Consider the following 14,635-nt stretch of genomic DNA (forward strand, 5'->3'; position numbering starts at 1 on the left):
CGCTATGCGGCATGGCACCGCCAGTCTCCGGACCCAGTTTATTGTCGGGGGAAAAAAATTATCCGAAGAGGAAAAGCCAAAAGCCAAAAAATTAAAAATAAATATTATCAAAAAATAAAAAAGCGGGCAAAAAATAAAAAGGGTGCAACATGAGGACTTCCCAGGGGGTCACCCATCCTAGTACTACTCTCGCCCAAGCACGCTTAACTGCGGAGTTCTGATAGGATCCGGTGCATTAGTGCTGGTATGATCGCACCCAAGACATGCCCTTCGAAACTCCCTTTTATGACAAAGTAGCAGACCTCGACGGCCCGAGACATTCGCGCTGCCGGGGCCGTTCTGGCGTAGGATTCAACACGCCGTTCCGCTATGCGGCATGGCACCGCCAGTCTCTGGACTCAGTTTATTTTCGGGGGAAAAAAATTATCCGAAGAGGAAAAGCCAAAAGCCGAAAAATAAAAAATAAATGTTATCAAAAAATAAAAAAGCGGGCAATAAATAAAAGGGGTGCAACACGAGGACTTCCCAGGGGGTCACCCATCCTAGTACTACTCTCGCCCAAGCACGCTTAACTGCGGAGTTCTGATGGGATCCGGTGCATTAGTGCTGGTATGATCGCACCCATGACATGCCCTTCGAAACTCCCTTTTATGACAAAGCAGCAGACCTCGACGGCCCGAGACATTCGCGCTGCCGGGGCCGTTCTGGCGTAGGATTCAACGCGCTGTTCCGCTATGCGGCATGGCACCGCCAGTCTCCGGACTCAGTTTATTTTCGGGGGAAAAAAATTATCCGAAGAGGAAAAGCCAAAAGCCGAAAAATAAAAAATAAATGTTATCAAAAAATAAAAAAGCGGGCAAAAAATAAAAGGGGTGCAACACGAGGACTTCCCAGGGGGTCACCCATCCTAGTACTACTCTCGCCCAAGCACTTTTAACTGCGGAGTTCTGATGGGATCCGGTGCATTAGTGCTGGTATGATCGCACCCATGACATGCCCTTCGAAACTCCCTTTTATGACAAAGCAGCAGACCTCGACGGCCCGAGACATTCGCGCTGCCGGGGCCGTTCTGTCGTAGGATTCAACGCGCTGTTCCGCTATGCGGCATAGCACCGCCAGTCTCCGGACTCAGTTTATTTTCGGGGGGGAAAAATTATCCGAAGAGGAAAAGCCAAAAGCCAAAAAATTAAAAATAAATATTATCAAAAAATAAAAAAGCGGGCAAAAAATAAAAAGGGTGCAATACGAGGACTTCCCAGGGGGTCACCCATCCTAGTACTTCTCTCGCCCAAGCACGCCTAACTACGGAGTTATGATGGGATCCGGTGCATTAGTGCTGGTATGATCGCACCCATGACATGCCCTTCGAAACTCCCTTTTATGACAAAGCAGCAGACCGCGACGGCCCGAGACATTCGCGCTGCCGGGGCCGTTCTGGCGTAGGATTCAACGCGCTGTTCCGCTATGCGGCATGGCACCGCGAGTCTCCGGACTCAGTTTATTTTCGGGGGAAAAAAATTATCCGAAGAGGAAAAGCCAAAAGCCGAAAAATTAAAAATAAATATTATCAAAAAATAAAAAAGCGGGCAAAAAATAAAAGGGGTGCAACACGAGGACTTCCCAGGGGGTCACCCATCCTAGTACTACTCTCGCCCAAGCACGCTTAACTGCGGAGTTCTGATGGGATCCGGTGCATTAGTGCTGGTATGATCGCACCCATGACATGCCCATCGAAACTCCCTTTTATGACAAAGCAGCAGACCTCGACGGCCCGAGACATTCGCGCCGCCGGGGCCGTTCTGGCGTAGGATTCAACGCGCTATTCCCGCTATGCGGCATGGCACCGCCAGTCTCCGGACTCAGTTTATTTTCGGGGGAAAAAAATTATCCGAAGAGGAAAAGCCAAAAGCCGAAAAATTAAAAATAAATATTATCAAAAAATAAAAAAGTGGAGAAAAAAATAAAAAGGGTGCAACACGAGGACTTCCCAGGGGGTCACCCATCCTAGTACTACTCTCGCCCAAGCACGCTTAACTGCGGAGTTCTGATGGGATCCGGTGCATTAGTGCTGGTATGATCGCACCCATGACATGCCCTTCGAAACTCCCTTTTATGACAAAGCAGCAGACCTCGACGGCCCGAGACATTCGCGCTGCCGGGGCCGTTCTGGCGTAGGATTCAACGCGCTGTTCCGCTATGCGGCATGGCACCGCGAGTCTCCGGACTCAGTTTATTTTCGGGGGAAAAAAATTATCCGAAGAGGAAAAGCCAAAAGCCAAAAAATTAAAAATAAATATTATCAAAAAATAAAAAAGCGGGCAAAAAATAAAAGGGGTGCAACACGAGGACTTCCCAGGGGGTCACCCATCCTAGTACTACTCTCGCCCAAGCACGCTTAACTGCGGATTTCTGATGGGATCCGGTGCATTAGTGCTGGTATGATCGCACCCATGACATGCCCATCGAAACTCCCTTTTATGACAAAGCAGCAGACCTCGACGGCCCGAGAAATTCGCGCCGCCGGGGCCGTTCTGGCGTAGGATTCAACGCGCTATTCCCGCTATGCGGCATGGCACCGCCAGTCTCCGGACTCAGTTTATTTTCGGGGAAAAAAAATTATCCGAAGAGGAAAAGCCAAAAGCCAAAAAATTAAAAATAAATATTATCAAAAAATAAAAAAGTGGAGAAAAAAATAAAAAGGGTGCAACACGAGGACTTCCCAGGGGGTCACCCATCCTAGTACTACTCTCGCCCAAGCACGCTTAACTGCGGAGTTCTGATGGGATCCGGTGCATTAGTGCTGGTATGATCGCACCCATGACATGCCCTTCGAAACTCCCTTTTATGACAAAGCAGCAGACCTCGACGGCCCGAGACATTCGCGCTGCCGGGGCCGTTCTGGCGTAGGATTCAATGCGCTGTTCCGCTATGCGGCATGGCACCGCGAGTCTCCGGACTCAGTTTATTTTCGAGGGAAAAAAATTATCCGAAGAGGAAAAGCCAAAAGCCAAAAAATTAAAAATAAATGTTATCAAAAAAGAAAAAAGCGGGCAAAAAATAAAAGGGGTGCAACACGAGGACTTCCCAGGGGGTCACCCATCCTAGTACTACTCTCGCCCAAGCACGCTTAACTGCGGAGTTCTGATGGGATCCGGTGCATTAGTGCTGGTATGATCGCACCCATGATATGCCCTTCGAAACTCCCTTTTATGACAAAGCAGCAGACCTCGACGGCCCGAGACATTCGCGCTGCCGGGGCCGTTCTGGCGTAGGATTCAACGCGCTGGTCCCGCTATGCGGCATGGCACCGCCAGTCTCCGGACCCAGTTTATTGTCGGGGGAAAAAAATTATCCGAAGAGGAAAAGCCAAAAGCCAAAAAATTAAAAATAAATATTATCAAAAAATAAAAAAGCGGGCAAAAAATAAAAAGGGTGCAACATGAGGACTTCCCAGGGGGTCACCCATCCTAGTACTACTCTCGCCCAAGCACGCTTAACTGCGGAGTTCTGATAGGATCCGGTGCATTAGTGCTGGTATGATCGCACCCAAGACATGCCCTTCGAAACTCCCTTTTATGACAAAGTAGCAGACCTCGACGGCCCGAGACATTCGCGCTGCCGGGGCCGTTCTGGCGTAGGATTCAACACGCCGTTCCGCTATGCGGCATGGCACCGCCAGTCTCTGGACTCAGTTTATTTTCGGGGGAAAAAAATTATCCGAAGAGGAAAAGCCAAAAGCCGAAAAATAAAAAATAAATGTTATCAAAAAATAAAAAAGCGGGCAATAAATAAAAGGGGTGCAACACGAGGACTTCCCAGGGGGTCACCCATCCTAGTACTACTCTCGCCCAAGCACGCTTAACTGCGGAGTTCTGATGGGATCCGGTGCATTAGTGCTGGTATGATCGCACCCATGACATGCCCTTCGAAACTCCCTTTTATGACAAAGCAGCAGACCTCGACGGCCCGAGACATTCGCGCTGCCGGGGCCGTTCTGGCGTAGGATTCAACGCGCTGTTCCGCTATGCGGCATGGCACCGCCAGTCTCCGGACTCAGTTTATTTTCGGGGGAAAAAAATTATCCGAAGAGGAAAAGCCAAAAGCCGAAAAATAAAAAATAAATGTTATCAAAAAATAAAAAAGCGGGCAAAAAATAAAAGGGGTGCAACACGAGGACTTCCCAGGGGGTCACCCATCCTAGTACTACTCTCGCCCAAGCACTCTTAACTGCGGAGTTCTGATGGGATCCGGTGCATTAGTGCTGGTATGATCGCACCCATGACATGCCCTTCGAAACTCCCTTTTATGACAAAGCAGCAGACCTCGACGGCCCGAGACATTCGCGCTGCCGGGGCCGTTCTGTCGTAGGATTCAACGCGCTGTTCCGCTATGCGGCATGGCACCGCCAGTCTCCGGACTCAGTTTATTTTCGGAGGGAAAAAATTATCCGAAGAGGAAAAGCCAAAAGCCAAAAAATTAAAAATAAATATTATCAAAAAATAAAAAAGCGGGCAAAAAATAAAAAGGGTGCAATACGAGGACTTCCCAGGGGGTCACCCATCCTAGTACTTCTCTCGCCCAAGCACGCCTAACTACGGAGTTATGATGGGATCCGGTGCATTAGTGCTGGTATGATCGCACCCATGACATGCCCTTCGAAACTCCCTTTTATGACAAAGCAGCAGACCGCGACGGCCCGAGACATTCGCGCTGCCGGGGCCGTTCTGGCGTAGGATTCAACGCGCTGTTCCGCTATGCGGCATGGCACCGCGAGTCTCCGGACTCAGTTTATTTTCGGGGGAAAAAAATTATCCGAAGAGGAAAAGCCAAAAGCCGAAAAATTAAAAATAAATATTATCAAAAAATAAAAAAGCGGGCAAAAAATAAAAGGGGTGCAACACGAGGACTTCCCAGGGGGTCACCCATCCTAGTACTACTCTCGCCCAAGCACGCTTAACTGCGGATTTCTGATGGGATCCGGTGCATTAGTGCTGGTATGATCGCACCCATGACATGCCCATCGAAACTCCCTTTTATGACAAAGCAGCAGACCTCGACGGCCCGAGACATTCGCGCCGCCGGGGCCGTTCTGGCGTAGGATTCAACGCGCTATTCCCGCTATGCGGCATGGCACCGCCAGTCTCCGGACTCAGTTTATTTTCGGGGGAAAAAAATTATCCGAAGAGGAAAAGCCATGATGCAGGAGCACGAGCCCAAATCATAATGGATGTACGTCGAGTTTGGATTCTTGCTTGGGAGTGCCCGAAAACACATTGGGTTCGTAATTTCTAGCATTTAATTGGATTGAGTCTATTTTATTTTGGTCACATTGAGTCCTTTTATTTTGGGTTTATTTGAGTTCTTATTTTGGGTTTGCAATTTGCTGATTTATGTTTGCAATTGAATGCCAAGTGGCATCAAAAGAGTCCATGTTATGCAAGGATTGAGTCAAGTCATATTGGGTCATGTGTGGAGAATTTAGTTTAGTCGTATGAGTGAAATTGAGTCCTTATGTGAGAGGATTGAGTCCATGTGTTTAAGATTGAGTCCTTATAATTGAGTGCCATTAAGAAGGATTCCTAATGCCGTGAAGATCATCACTCATCACGTGGAGAAGTTCAACCATGAAGATCTCTCACATATGGAAGAAATTCAGAGTTCAAATCCAGTTGAAATCCGTGACAGATTGAATACCATGTGGTATTTTGAAGATTTTGGAAGCTATAGAAGTCTGATTAAGTTGATTCAAATTTTGTTGGAAAGTAGACATCCGTAGCTTTCCAATGACTATAAGAACATGAAATTTGGAGATCAGATGAAATTTGAGGAGTCTCCCGAACTTCATGCTGATGTTGGTACCCGAGAAGGAGTTCCACCTAGATTCCAACTCGTGGCATGCGGCTGAATTTCTTTTGATGGGTTTCAATCCACACGCCATAAGGAATGGATTCCTAGGTGTCTAGGCTTAGGTGTCAAGGCCTTTGATTGGTCAATTAGAAAATTTAAATTTTGAATTGAGTCCTCATGTAATTAGGAGTCCAATTTAAAATTCTGTGCCAACCTTTCTTTCTATATAAAGAAGGGTATGATGAATGAAGTTAGTTTTCTTTTGGATTTCGAAATTATGATTTGTTTGCATGAAGAGAGGCTACTCCTCTTGCTGGTGCGATGCCAAAGGGGCTGAGGGAAGGTGGGACGCCTCCCCTTCACGCCATTTGAAATTGGGTTGGTTTTGGATGAGATTTCCCTAACAAACTCAAGTTTATCCTTATCCCTTCTTTTGTTCTCACGCCTCCACCTCTTGTGTGCACCCTCCTTGAGTGCCACATCAGCATTTCAGCACCTCCCTCACACCCAAGACTCCTTTCCCACGTCCTCCTCTAAGTCCTATTGCCATTAGGACTCCACACAACCCAATTCAGCCTAAAAAAATTAGTCTAGCCAATTTCAGCCCCCACAAAATTGGTGCCTAATTTTGGTCCATTGGTTGACCCTCCTTGAACCCAACCTCACCAACCAGCAACCCATCTTCTTCCTCCTTCCTTCCACCACAAAGAACCCTAGCCTCCATTGCCATTGCTTGGAAAAAAAAAAAAGAGAAGAAAGATTCAGCCATTCTCAAGAAGAAAAAAATCTGCAGCCCACCCCGATTGCGTCAAGCCAAAAGCCGAAAAATTAAAAATAAATATTATCAAAAAATAAAAAAGTGGAGAAAAAAATAAAAAGGGTGCAACACGAGGACTTCCCAGGGGGTCACCCATCCTAGTACTACTCTCGCCCAAGCACGCTTAACTGCGGAGTTCTGATGGGATCCGGTGCATTAGTGCTGGTACGATCGCACCCATGACATGCCCTTCGAAACTCCCTTTTATGACAAAGCAGCAGACCTCGACGGCCCGAGACATTCGCGCTGCCGGGGCCGTTCTGGCGTAGGATTCAACGCGCTGTTCCGCTATGCGGCATGGCACCGCGAGTCTCCGGACTCAGTTTATTTTCGGGGAAAAAAAATTATCCGAAGAGGAAAAGCCAAAAGCCGAAAAATTAAAAATAAATATTATCAAAAAATAAAAAAGCGGGCAAAAAATAAAAGGGGTGCAACACGAGGACTTCCCAGGGGGTCACCCATCCTAGTACTACTCTCGCCCAAGCACGCTTAACTGCGGAGTTCTGATGGGATCCGGTGCATTAGTGCTGGTATGATCGCACCCATGACATGCCCATCGAAACACCCTTTTATGACAAAGCAGCAGACCTCGACGGCCCGAGACATTCGCGCTGCCGGGGCCGTTCTGGCGTAGGATTCAATGCGCTGTTCCGCTATGCGGCATGGCACCGCGAGTCTCCGGACTCAGTTTATTTTCGAGGGAAAAAAATTATCCGAAGAGGAAAAGCCAAAAGCCAAAAAATTAAAAATAAATGTTATCAAAAAAGAAAAAAGCGGGCAAAAAATAAAAGGGGTGCAACACGAGGACTTCCCAGGGGGTCACCCATCCTAGTACTACTCTCGGCCAAGCACGCTTAACTGCGGAGTTCTGATGGGATCCGGTGCATTAGTGCTGGTATGATCGCACCCATGATATGCCCTTCGAAACTCCCTTTTATGACAAAGCAGCAGACCTCGACGGCCCGAGACATTCGCGCTGCCGGGGCCGTTCTGGCGTAGGATTCAACGCGCTGGTCCCGCTATGCGGCATGGCACCGCCAGTCTCCGGACCCAGTTTATTGTCGGGGGAAAAAAATTATCCGAAGAGGAAAAGCCAAAAGCCAAAAAATTAAAAATAAATATTATCAAAAAATAAAAAAGCGGGCAAAAAATAAAAAGGGTGCAACATGAGGACTTCCCAGGGGGTCACCCATCCTAGTACTACTCTCGCCCAAGCACGCTTAACTGCGGAGTTCTGATAGGATCCGGTGCATTAGTGCTGGTATGATCGCACCCAAGACATGCCCTTCGAAACTCCCTTTTATGACAAAGTAGCAGACCTCGACGGCCCGAGACATTCGCGCTGCCGGGGCCGTTCTGGCGTAGGATTCAACACGCCGTTCCGCTATGCGGCATGGCACCGCCAGTCTCTGGACTCAGTTTATTTTCGGGGGAAAAAAATTATCCGAAGAGGAAAAGCCAAAAGCCGAAAAATAAAAAATAAATGTTATCAAAAAATAAAAAAGCGGGCAATAAATAAAAGGGGTGCAACACGAGGACTTCCCAGGGGGTCACCCATCCTAGTACTACTCTCGCCCAAGCACGCTTAACTGCGGAGTTCTGATGGGATCCGGTGCATTAGTGCTGGTATGATCGCACCCATGACATGCCCTTCGAAACTCCCTTTTATGACAAAGCAGCAGACCTCGACGGCCCGAGACATTCGCGCTGCCGGGGCCGTTCTGGCGTAGGATTCAACGCGCTGTTCCGCTATGCGGCATGGCACCGCCAGTCTCCGGACTCAGTTTATTTTCGGGGGAAAAAAATTATCCGAAGAGGAAAAGCCAAAAGCCGAAAAATAAAAAATAAATGTTATCAAAAAATAAAAAAGCGGGCAAAAAATAAAAGGGGTGCAACACGAGGACTTCCCAGGGGGTCACCCATCCTAGTACTACTCTCGCCCAAGCACTCTTAACTGCGGAGTTCTGATGGGATCCGGTGCATTAGTGCTGGTATGATCGCACCCATGACATGCCCTTCGAAACTCCCTTTTATGACAAAGCAGCAGACCTCGACGACCCGAGACATTCGCGCTGCCGGGGCCGTTCTGTCGTAGGATTCAACGCGCTGTTCCGCTATGCGGCATGGCACCGCCAGTCTCCGGACTCAGTTTATTTTCGGGGGGAAAAAATTATCCGAAGAGGAAAAGCCAAAAGCCAAAAAATTAAAAATAAATATTATCAAAAAATAAAAAAGCGGGCAAAAAATAAAAAGGGTGCAATACGAGGACTTCCCAGGGGGTCACCCATCCTAGTACTTCTCTCGCCCAAGCACGCCTAACTACGGAGTTATGATGGGATCCGGTGCATTAGTGCTGGTATGATCGCACCCATGACATGCCCTTCGAAACTCCCTTTTATGACAAAGCAGCAGACCGCGACGGCCCGAGACATTCGCGCTGCCGGGGCCGTTCTGGCGTAGGATTCAACGCGCTGTTCCGCTATGCGGCATGGCACCGCGAGTCTCCGGACTCAGTTTATTTTCGGGGGAAAAAAATTATCCGAAGAGGAAAAGCCAAAAGCCGAAAAATTAAAAATAAATATTATCAAAAAATAAAAAAGCGGGCAAAAAATAAAAGGGGTGCAACACGAGGACTTCCCAGGGGGTCACCCATCCTAGTACTACTCTCGCCCAAGCACGCTTAACTGCGGAGTTCTGATGGGATCCGGTGCATTAGTGCTGGTATGATCACACCCATGACATGCCCATCGAAACTCCCTTTTATGACAAAGCAGCAGACCTCGACGGCCCGAGACATTCGCGCCGCCGGGGCCGTTCTGGCGTAGGATTCAACGCGCTATTCCCGCTATGCGGCATGGCACCGCCAGTCTCCGGACTCAGTTTATTTTCGGGGGAAAAAAATTATCCGAAGAGGAAAAGCCAAAAGCCGAAAAATTAAAAATAAATATTATCAAAAAATAAAAAAGTGGAGAAAAAAATAAAAAGGGTGCAACACGAGGACTTCCCAGGGGGTCACCCATCCTAGTACTACTCTCGCCCAAGCACGCTTAACTGCGGAGTTCTGATGGGATCCGGTGCATTAGTGCTGGTATGATCGCACCCATGACATGCCCTTCGAAACTCCCTTTTATGACAAAGCAGCAGACCTCGACGGCCCGAGACATTCGCGCTGCCGGGGCCGTTCTGGCGTAGGATTCAACGCGCTGTTCCGCTATGCGGCATGGCACCGCGAGTCTCCGGACTCAGTTTATTTTCGGGGGAAAAAAATTATCCGAAGAGGAAAAGCCAAAAGCCAAAAAATTAAAAATAAATATTATCAAAAAATAAAAAAGCGGGCAAAAAATAAAAGGGGTGCAACACGAGGACTTCCCAGGGGGTCACCCATCCTAGTACTACTCTCGCCCAAGCACGCTTAACTGCGGATTTCTGATGGGATCCGGTGCATTAGTGCTGGTATGATCGCACCCATGACATGCCCATCGAAACTCCCTTTTATGACAAAGCAGCAGACCTCGACGGCCCGAGACATTCGCGCCGCCGGGGCCGTTCTGGCGTAGGATTCAACGCGCTATTCCCGCTATGCGGCATGGCACCGCCAGTCTCCGGACTCAGTTTATTTTCGGGGGAAAAAAATTATCCGAAGAGGAAAAGCCAAAAGCCGAAAAATTAAAAATAAATATTATCAAAAAATAAAAAAGCGGGCAAAAAATAAAAAGGGTGCAATACGAGGACTTCCCAGGGGGTCACCCATCCTAGTACTTCTCTCGCCCAAGCACGCCTAACTACGGAGTTATGATGGGATCCGGTGCATTAGTGCTGGTATGATCGCACCCATGACATGCCCTTCGAAACTCCCTTTTATGACAAAGCAGCAGACCGCGACGGCCCGAGACATTCGCGCTGCCGGGGCCGTTCTGGCGTAGGATTCAACGCGCTGTTCCGCTATGCGGCATGGCACCGCGAGTCTCCGGACTCAGTTTATTTTCGGGGGAAAAAAATTATCCGAAGAGGAAAAGCCAAAAGCCGAAAAATTAAAAATAAATATTATCAAAAAATAAAAAAGCGGGCAAAAAATAAAAGGGGTGCAACACGAGGACTTCCCAGGGGGTCACCCATCCTAGTACTACTCTCGCCCAAGCACGCTTAACTGCGGAGTTCTGATGGGATCCGGTGCATTAGTGCTGGTATGATCACACCCATGACATGCCCATCGAAACTCCCTTTTCTGACAAAGCAGCAGACCTCGACGGCCCGAGACATTCGCGCCGCCGGGGCCGTTCTGGCGTAGGATTCAACGCGCTATTCCCGCTATGCGGCATGGCACCGCCAGTCTCCGGACTCAGTTTATTTTCGGGGGAAAAAAATTATCCGAAGAGGAAAAGCCAAAAGCCGAAAAATTAAAAATAAATATTATCAAAAAATAAAAAAGTGGAGAAAAAAATAAAAAGGGTGCAACACGAGGACTTCCCAGGGGGTCACCCATCCTAGTACTACTCTCGCCCAAGCACGCTTAACTGCGGAGTTCTGATGGAATCCGGTGCATTAGTGCTGGTATGATCGCACCCATGACATGCCCTTCGAAACTCCCTTTTATGACAAAGCAGCAGACCTCGACGGCCCGAGACATTCGCGCTGCCGGGGCCGTTCTGGCGTAGGATTCAACGCGCTGTTCCGCTATGCGGCATGGCACCGCGAGTCTCCGGACTCAGTTTATTTTCGGGGGAAAAAAATTATCCGAAGAGGAAAAGCCAAAAGCCAAAAAATTAAAAATAAATATTATCAAAAAATAAAAAAGCGGGCAAAAAATAAAAGGGGTGCAACACGAGGACTTCCCAGGGGGTCACCCATCCTAGTACTACTCTCGCCCAAGCACGCTTAACTGCGGATTTCTGATGGGATCCGGTGCATTAGTGCTGGTATGATCGCACCCATGACATGCCCATCGAAACTCCCTTTTATGACAAAGCAGCAGACCTCGACGGCCCGAGACATTCGCGCCGCCGGGGCCGTTCTGGCGTAGGATTCAACGCGCTATTCCCGCTATGCGGCATGGCACCGCCAGTCTCCGGACTCAGTTTATTTTCGGGGGAAAAAAATTATCCGAAGAGGAAAAGCCAAAAGCCGAAAAATTAAAAATAAATATTATCAAAAAATAAAAAAGTGGAGAAAAAAATAAAAAGGGTGCAACACGAGGACTTCCCAGGGGGTCACCCATCCTAGTACTACTCTCGCCCAAGCACGCTTAACTGCGGAGTTCTGATGGGATCCGGTGCATTAGTGCTGGTATGATCGCACCCATGACATGCCCTTCGAAACTCCCTTTTATGACAAAGCAGCAGACCTCGACGGCCCGAGACATTCGCGCTGCCGGGGCCGTTCTGGCGTAGGTTTCAACGCGCTGTTCCGCTATGCGGCATGGCACCGCCAGTCTCCGGACTCAGTTTATTTTCGGGGGAAAAAAATTATCCGAAGAGGAAAAGCCAAAAGCCAAAAAATTAAAAATAAATATTATCAAAAAATAAAAAAGCGGGCAAAAAATAAAAAGGGTGCAACATGAGGACTTCCCAGGGGGTCACCCATCCTAGTACTACTCTCGCCCAAGCACGCTTAACTGCGGAGTTCTGATAGGATCCGGTGCATTAGTGCTGGTATGATCGCACCCAAGACATGCCCTTCGAAACTCCCTTTTATAACAAAGTAGCAGACCTCGACGGCCCGAGACATTCGCGCTGCCGGGGCCGTTCTGGCGTAGGATTCAACACGCCGTTCCGCTATGCGGCATGGCACCGCCAGTCTCCGGACTCAGTTTATTTTCGGGGGAAAAAAATTATCCGAAGAGGAAAAGCCAAAAGCCGAAAAATAAAAAATAAATGTTATCAAAAAATAAAAAAGCGGGCAATAAATAAAAGGGGTGCAACACGAGGACTTCCCAGGGGGTCACCCATCCTAGTACTACTCTCGCCCAAGCACGCTTAACTGCGGAGTTCTGATGGGATCCGGTGCATTAGTGCTGGTATGATCGCACCCATGACATGCCCTTCGAAACTCCCTTTTATGACAAAGCAGCAGACCTCGACGGCCCGAGACATTCGCGCTGCCGGGGCCGTTCTGGCGTAGGATTCAACGCGCTGTTCCGCTATGCGGCATGGCACCGCCAGTCTCCGGACTCAGTTTATTTTCGGGGGAAAAAAATTATCCGAAGAGGAAAAGCCAAAAGCCGAAAAATTAAAAATAAATATTATCAAAAAATAAAAAAGTGGAGAAAAAAATAAAAAGGGTGCAACACGAGGACTTCCCAGGGGGTCACCCATCCTAGTACTACTCTCGCCCAAGCACGCTTAACTGCGGAGTTCTGATGGGATCCGGTACATTAGTGCTGGTATGATCGCACCCATGACATGCCCTTCGAAACTCCCTTTTATGACAAAGCAGCAGACCTCGACGGCCCGAGACATTCGCGCTGCCGGGGCCGTTCTGGCGTAGGATTCAACGCGCTGTTCCGCTATGCGGCATGGCACCGCGAGTCTCCGGACTCAGTTTATTTTCGGGGGAAAAAAATTATCCGAAGAGGAAAAGCCAAAAGCCAAAAAATTAAAAATAAATATTATCAAAAAATAAAAAAGCGGGCAAAAAATAAAAGGGGTGCAACACGAGGACTTCCCAGGGGGTCACCCATCCTAGTACTACCCTCGCCCAAGCACGCTTAACTGCGGATTTCTGATGGGATCCGGTGCATTAGTGCTGGAATGATCGCACCCATGACATGCCCATCGAAACTCCCTTTTATGACAAAGCAGCAGACCTCGACGGCCCGAGACATTCGCGCCGCCGGGGCCGTTCTGGCGTAGGATTCAACGCGCTATTCCCGCTATGCGGCATGGCACCGCCAGTCTCCGGACTCAGTTTATTTTCGGGGGAAAAAAATTATCCGAAGAGGAAAAGCCAAAAGCCGAAAAATTAAAAATAAATATTATCAAAAAATAAAAAAGTGGAGAAAAAAATAAAAAGGGTGCAACACGAGGACTTCCCAGGGGGTCACCCATCCTAGTACTACTCTCGCCCAAGCACGCTTAACTGCGGAGTTCTGATGGGATCCGGTGCATTAGTGCTGGTATGATCGCACCCATGACATGCCCTTCGAAACTCCCTTTTATGACAAAGCAGCAGACCTCGACGGCCCGAGACATTCGCGCTGCCGGGGCCGTTCTGGCGTAGGATTCAACGCGCTTTCCCGCTATGCGGCATGGCACCGCGAGTCTCCGGACTCAGTTTATTTTCGGGGGAAAAAAATTATCCGAAGAGGAAAAGCCAAAAGCCGAAAAATTAAAAATAAATATTATCAAAAAATAAAAAAGTGGAGAAAAAAATAAAAAGGGTGCAACACGAGGACTTCCCAGGGGGTCACCCATCCTAGTACTACTCTCGCCCAAGCACGCTTAACTGCGGAGTTCTGATGGGATCCGGTGCATTAGTGCTGGTATGATCGCACCCATGACATGCCCTTCGAAACTCCCTTTTATGACAAAGCAGCAGACCTCGACGGCCCGAGACATTCGCGCTGCCGGGGCCGTTCTGGCGTAGGATTCAACGCGCTGTTCCGCTATGCGGCATGGCACCGCGAGTCTCCGGACTCAGTTTATTTTCGGGGGAAAAAAATTATCCGAAGAGGAAAAGCCAAAAGCCAAAAAATTAAAAATAAATATTATCAAAAAATAAAAAAGCGGGCAAAAAATAAAAGGGGTGCAACACGAGGACTTCCCAGGGGGTCACCCATCCTAGTACTACTCTCGCCCAAGCACGCTTAACTGCGGATTTCTGATGGGATCCGGTGCATTAGTGCTGGTATGATCGCACCCATGACATGCCCATCGAAACTCCCTTTTATGACAAAGCAGCAGACCTCGACGGCCCGAGACATTCGCGCCGCCGGGGCCGTTCTGGCGTAGGATTCAACGCGCTATTCCCGCTATG

At 48.5% G+C, this 14,635-nt stretch overlaps 32 non-coding genes and 4 pseudogenes across 32 annotated transcripts; all 36 read right to left on the reverse strand.

Moving 5' to 3' along the window:
- Positions 1-139: 139 nt before the first annotated feature.
- LOC149761049 (5S ribosomal RNA) lies at positions 140-258 on the reverse strand. The gene has a single exon (XR_016407351.1). It is a non-coding gene; the product is annotated as a 5S ribosomal RNA (ribosomal RNA).
- Positions 259-504: 246 nt separating this feature from the next.
- LOC149761050 (5S ribosomal RNA) lies at positions 505-623 on the reverse strand. Its single transcript, XR_016409854.1, has one exon. It is a non-coding gene; the product is annotated as a 5S ribosomal RNA (ribosomal RNA).
- A 246-nt stretch (positions 624-869) lies between these two features.
- Positions 870-988, reverse strand: LOC149761051 (5S ribosomal RNA). Its single transcript, XR_016412832.1, has one exon. It is a non-coding gene; the product is annotated as a 5S ribosomal RNA (ribosomal RNA).
- Positions 989-1,234: 246 nt separating this feature from the next.
- Positions 1,235-1,353, reverse strand: LOC149761052 (5S ribosomal RNA; annotated as a pseudogene).
- A 246-nt stretch (positions 1,354-1,599) lies between these two features.
- Positions 1,600-1,718, reverse strand: LOC149761053 (5S ribosomal RNA). Its single transcript, XR_016409856.1, has one exon. It is a non-coding gene; the product is annotated as a 5S ribosomal RNA (ribosomal RNA).
- Positions 1,719-1,966: 248 nt separating this feature from the next.
- On the reverse strand, positions 1,967-2,085 carry LOC149761054 (5S ribosomal RNA). The gene has a single exon (XR_016412071.1). It is a non-coding gene; the product is annotated as a 5S ribosomal RNA (ribosomal RNA).
- Positions 2,086-2,331: 246 nt separating this feature from the next.
- On the reverse strand, positions 2,332-2,450 carry LOC149761055 (5S ribosomal RNA). Its single transcript, XR_016403702.1, has one exon. It is a non-coding gene; the product is annotated as a 5S ribosomal RNA (ribosomal RNA).
- A 248-nt stretch (positions 2,451-2,698) lies between these two features.
- On the reverse strand, positions 2,699-2,817 carry LOC149761056 (5S ribosomal RNA). Its single transcript, XR_016412072.1, has one exon. It is a non-coding gene; the product is annotated as a 5S ribosomal RNA (ribosomal RNA).
- Positions 2,818-3,063: 246 nt separating this feature from the next.
- Positions 3,064-3,182, reverse strand: LOC149761057 (5S ribosomal RNA). The gene has a single exon (XR_016409857.1). It is a non-coding gene; the product is annotated as a 5S ribosomal RNA (ribosomal RNA).
- Positions 3,183-3,429: 247 nt separating this feature from the next.
- On the reverse strand, positions 3,430-3,548 carry LOC149761058 (5S ribosomal RNA). Its single transcript, XR_016407352.1, has one exon. It is a non-coding gene; the product is annotated as a 5S ribosomal RNA (ribosomal RNA).
- Positions 3,549-3,794: 246 nt separating this feature from the next.
- On the reverse strand, positions 3,795-3,913 carry LOC149761059 (5S ribosomal RNA). Its single transcript, XR_016409858.1, has one exon. It is a non-coding gene; the product is annotated as a 5S ribosomal RNA (ribosomal RNA).
- Positions 3,914-4,159: 246 nt separating this feature from the next.
- LOC149761060 (5S ribosomal RNA) lies at positions 4,160-4,278 on the reverse strand. The gene has a single exon (XR_016405952.1). It is a non-coding gene; the product is annotated as a 5S ribosomal RNA (ribosomal RNA).
- Positions 4,279-4,524: 246 nt separating this feature from the next.
- On the reverse strand, positions 4,525-4,643 carry LOC149761061 (5S ribosomal RNA; annotated as a pseudogene).
- A 246-nt stretch (positions 4,644-4,889) lies between these two features.
- Positions 4,890-5,008, reverse strand: LOC149761062 (5S ribosomal RNA). Its single transcript, XR_016403703.1, has one exon. It is a non-coding gene; the product is annotated as a 5S ribosomal RNA (ribosomal RNA).
- Positions 5,009-6,724: 1,716 nt separating this feature from the next.
- On the reverse strand, positions 6,725-6,843 carry LOC149761063 (5S ribosomal RNA). Its single transcript, XR_016402796.1, has one exon. It is a non-coding gene; the product is annotated as a 5S ribosomal RNA (ribosomal RNA).
- A 246-nt stretch (positions 6,844-7,089) lies between these two features.
- On the reverse strand, positions 7,090-7,208 carry LOC149761064 (5S ribosomal RNA). Its single transcript, XR_016409859.1, has one exon. It is a non-coding gene; the product is annotated as a 5S ribosomal RNA (ribosomal RNA).
- Positions 7,209-7,454: 246 nt separating this feature from the next.
- On the reverse strand, positions 7,455-7,573 carry LOC149761065 (5S ribosomal RNA). The gene has a single exon (XR_016403526.1). It is a non-coding gene; the product is annotated as a 5S ribosomal RNA (ribosomal RNA).
- Positions 7,574-7,820: 247 nt separating this feature from the next.
- LOC149761066 (5S ribosomal RNA) lies at positions 7,821-7,939 on the reverse strand. Its single transcript, XR_016407353.1, has one exon. It is a non-coding gene; the product is annotated as a 5S ribosomal RNA (ribosomal RNA).
- A 246-nt stretch (positions 7,940-8,185) lies between these two features.
- LOC149761067 (5S ribosomal RNA) lies at positions 8,186-8,304 on the reverse strand. Its single transcript, XR_016409860.1, has one exon. It is a non-coding gene; the product is annotated as a 5S ribosomal RNA (ribosomal RNA).
- A 246-nt stretch (positions 8,305-8,550) lies between these two features.
- LOC149761068 (5S ribosomal RNA) lies at positions 8,551-8,669 on the reverse strand. The gene has a single exon (XR_016406058.1). It is a non-coding gene; the product is annotated as a 5S ribosomal RNA (ribosomal RNA).
- Positions 8,670-8,915: 246 nt separating this feature from the next.
- On the reverse strand, positions 8,916-9,034 carry LOC149761069 (5S ribosomal RNA; annotated as a pseudogene).
- Positions 9,035-9,280: 246 nt separating this feature from the next.
- Positions 9,281-9,399, reverse strand: LOC149761070 (5S ribosomal RNA). The gene has a single exon (XR_016400437.1). It is a non-coding gene; the product is annotated as a 5S ribosomal RNA (ribosomal RNA).
- A 248-nt stretch (positions 9,400-9,647) lies between these two features.
- On the reverse strand, positions 9,648-9,766 carry LOC149761071 (5S ribosomal RNA). The gene has a single exon (XR_016412074.1). It is a non-coding gene; the product is annotated as a 5S ribosomal RNA (ribosomal RNA).
- A 246-nt stretch (positions 9,767-10,012) lies between these two features.
- On the reverse strand, positions 10,013-10,131 carry LOC149761072 (5S ribosomal RNA). Its single transcript, XR_016403705.1, has one exon. It is a non-coding gene; the product is annotated as a 5S ribosomal RNA (ribosomal RNA).
- A 247-nt stretch (positions 10,132-10,378) lies between these two features.
- On the reverse strand, positions 10,379-10,497 carry LOC149761073 (5S ribosomal RNA; annotated as a pseudogene).
- Positions 10,498-10,743: 246 nt separating this feature from the next.
- LOC149761074 (5S ribosomal RNA) lies at positions 10,744-10,862 on the reverse strand. The gene has a single exon (XR_016400438.1). It is a non-coding gene; the product is annotated as a 5S ribosomal RNA (ribosomal RNA).
- Positions 10,863-11,110: 248 nt separating this feature from the next.
- Positions 11,111-11,229, reverse strand: LOC149761075 (5S ribosomal RNA). The gene has a single exon (XR_016402226.1). It is a non-coding gene; the product is annotated as a 5S ribosomal RNA (ribosomal RNA).
- Positions 11,230-11,475: 246 nt separating this feature from the next.
- On the reverse strand, positions 11,476-11,594 carry LOC149761076 (5S ribosomal RNA). The gene has a single exon (XR_016403706.1). It is a non-coding gene; the product is annotated as a 5S ribosomal RNA (ribosomal RNA).
- A 248-nt stretch (positions 11,595-11,842) lies between these two features.
- Positions 11,843-11,961, reverse strand: LOC149761077 (5S ribosomal RNA). Its single transcript, XR_016412075.1, has one exon. It is a non-coding gene; the product is annotated as a 5S ribosomal RNA (ribosomal RNA).
- Positions 11,962-12,207: 246 nt separating this feature from the next.
- On the reverse strand, positions 12,208-12,326 carry LOC149761078 (5S ribosomal RNA). The gene has a single exon (XR_016407354.1). It is a non-coding gene; the product is annotated as a 5S ribosomal RNA (ribosomal RNA).
- A 246-nt stretch (positions 12,327-12,572) lies between these two features.
- On the reverse strand, positions 12,573-12,691 carry LOC149761079 (5S ribosomal RNA). Its single transcript, XR_016409861.1, has one exon. It is a non-coding gene; the product is annotated as a 5S ribosomal RNA (ribosomal RNA).
- A 247-nt stretch (positions 12,692-12,938) lies between these two features.
- LOC149761080 (5S ribosomal RNA) lies at positions 12,939-13,057 on the reverse strand. The gene has a single exon (XR_016401302.1). It is a non-coding gene; the product is annotated as a 5S ribosomal RNA (ribosomal RNA).
- Positions 13,058-13,303: 246 nt separating this feature from the next.
- LOC149761081 (5S ribosomal RNA) lies at positions 13,304-13,422 on the reverse strand. Its single transcript, XR_016404804.1, has one exon. It is a non-coding gene; the product is annotated as a 5S ribosomal RNA (ribosomal RNA).
- Positions 13,423-13,670: 248 nt separating this feature from the next.
- On the reverse strand, positions 13,671-13,789 carry LOC149761082 (5S ribosomal RNA). Its single transcript, XR_016412076.1, has one exon. It is a non-coding gene; the product is annotated as a 5S ribosomal RNA (ribosomal RNA).
- Positions 13,790-14,036: 247 nt separating this feature from the next.
- Positions 14,037-14,155, reverse strand: LOC149761083 (5S ribosomal RNA). Its single transcript, XR_016412077.1, has one exon. It is a non-coding gene; the product is annotated as a 5S ribosomal RNA (ribosomal RNA).
- Positions 14,156-14,401: 246 nt separating this feature from the next.
- Positions 14,402-14,520, reverse strand: LOC149761084 (5S ribosomal RNA). The gene has a single exon (XR_016403707.1). It is a non-coding gene; the product is annotated as a 5S ribosomal RNA (ribosomal RNA).
- Positions 14,521-14,635: the final 115 nt, after the last annotated feature.

This window comes from Phoenix dactylifera, chromosome 4 (genome assembly GCF_051530095.1).
Source record: "Phoenix dactylifera cultivar Ajwa chromosome 4, Ajwa_hap1_PhDact_Kaust_v1.1, whole genome shotgun sequence".
In the NCBI taxonomy this organism is placed as follows: Eukaryota; Viridiplantae; Streptophyta; class Magnoliopsida; order Arecales; family Arecaceae; genus Phoenix; species Phoenix dactylifera.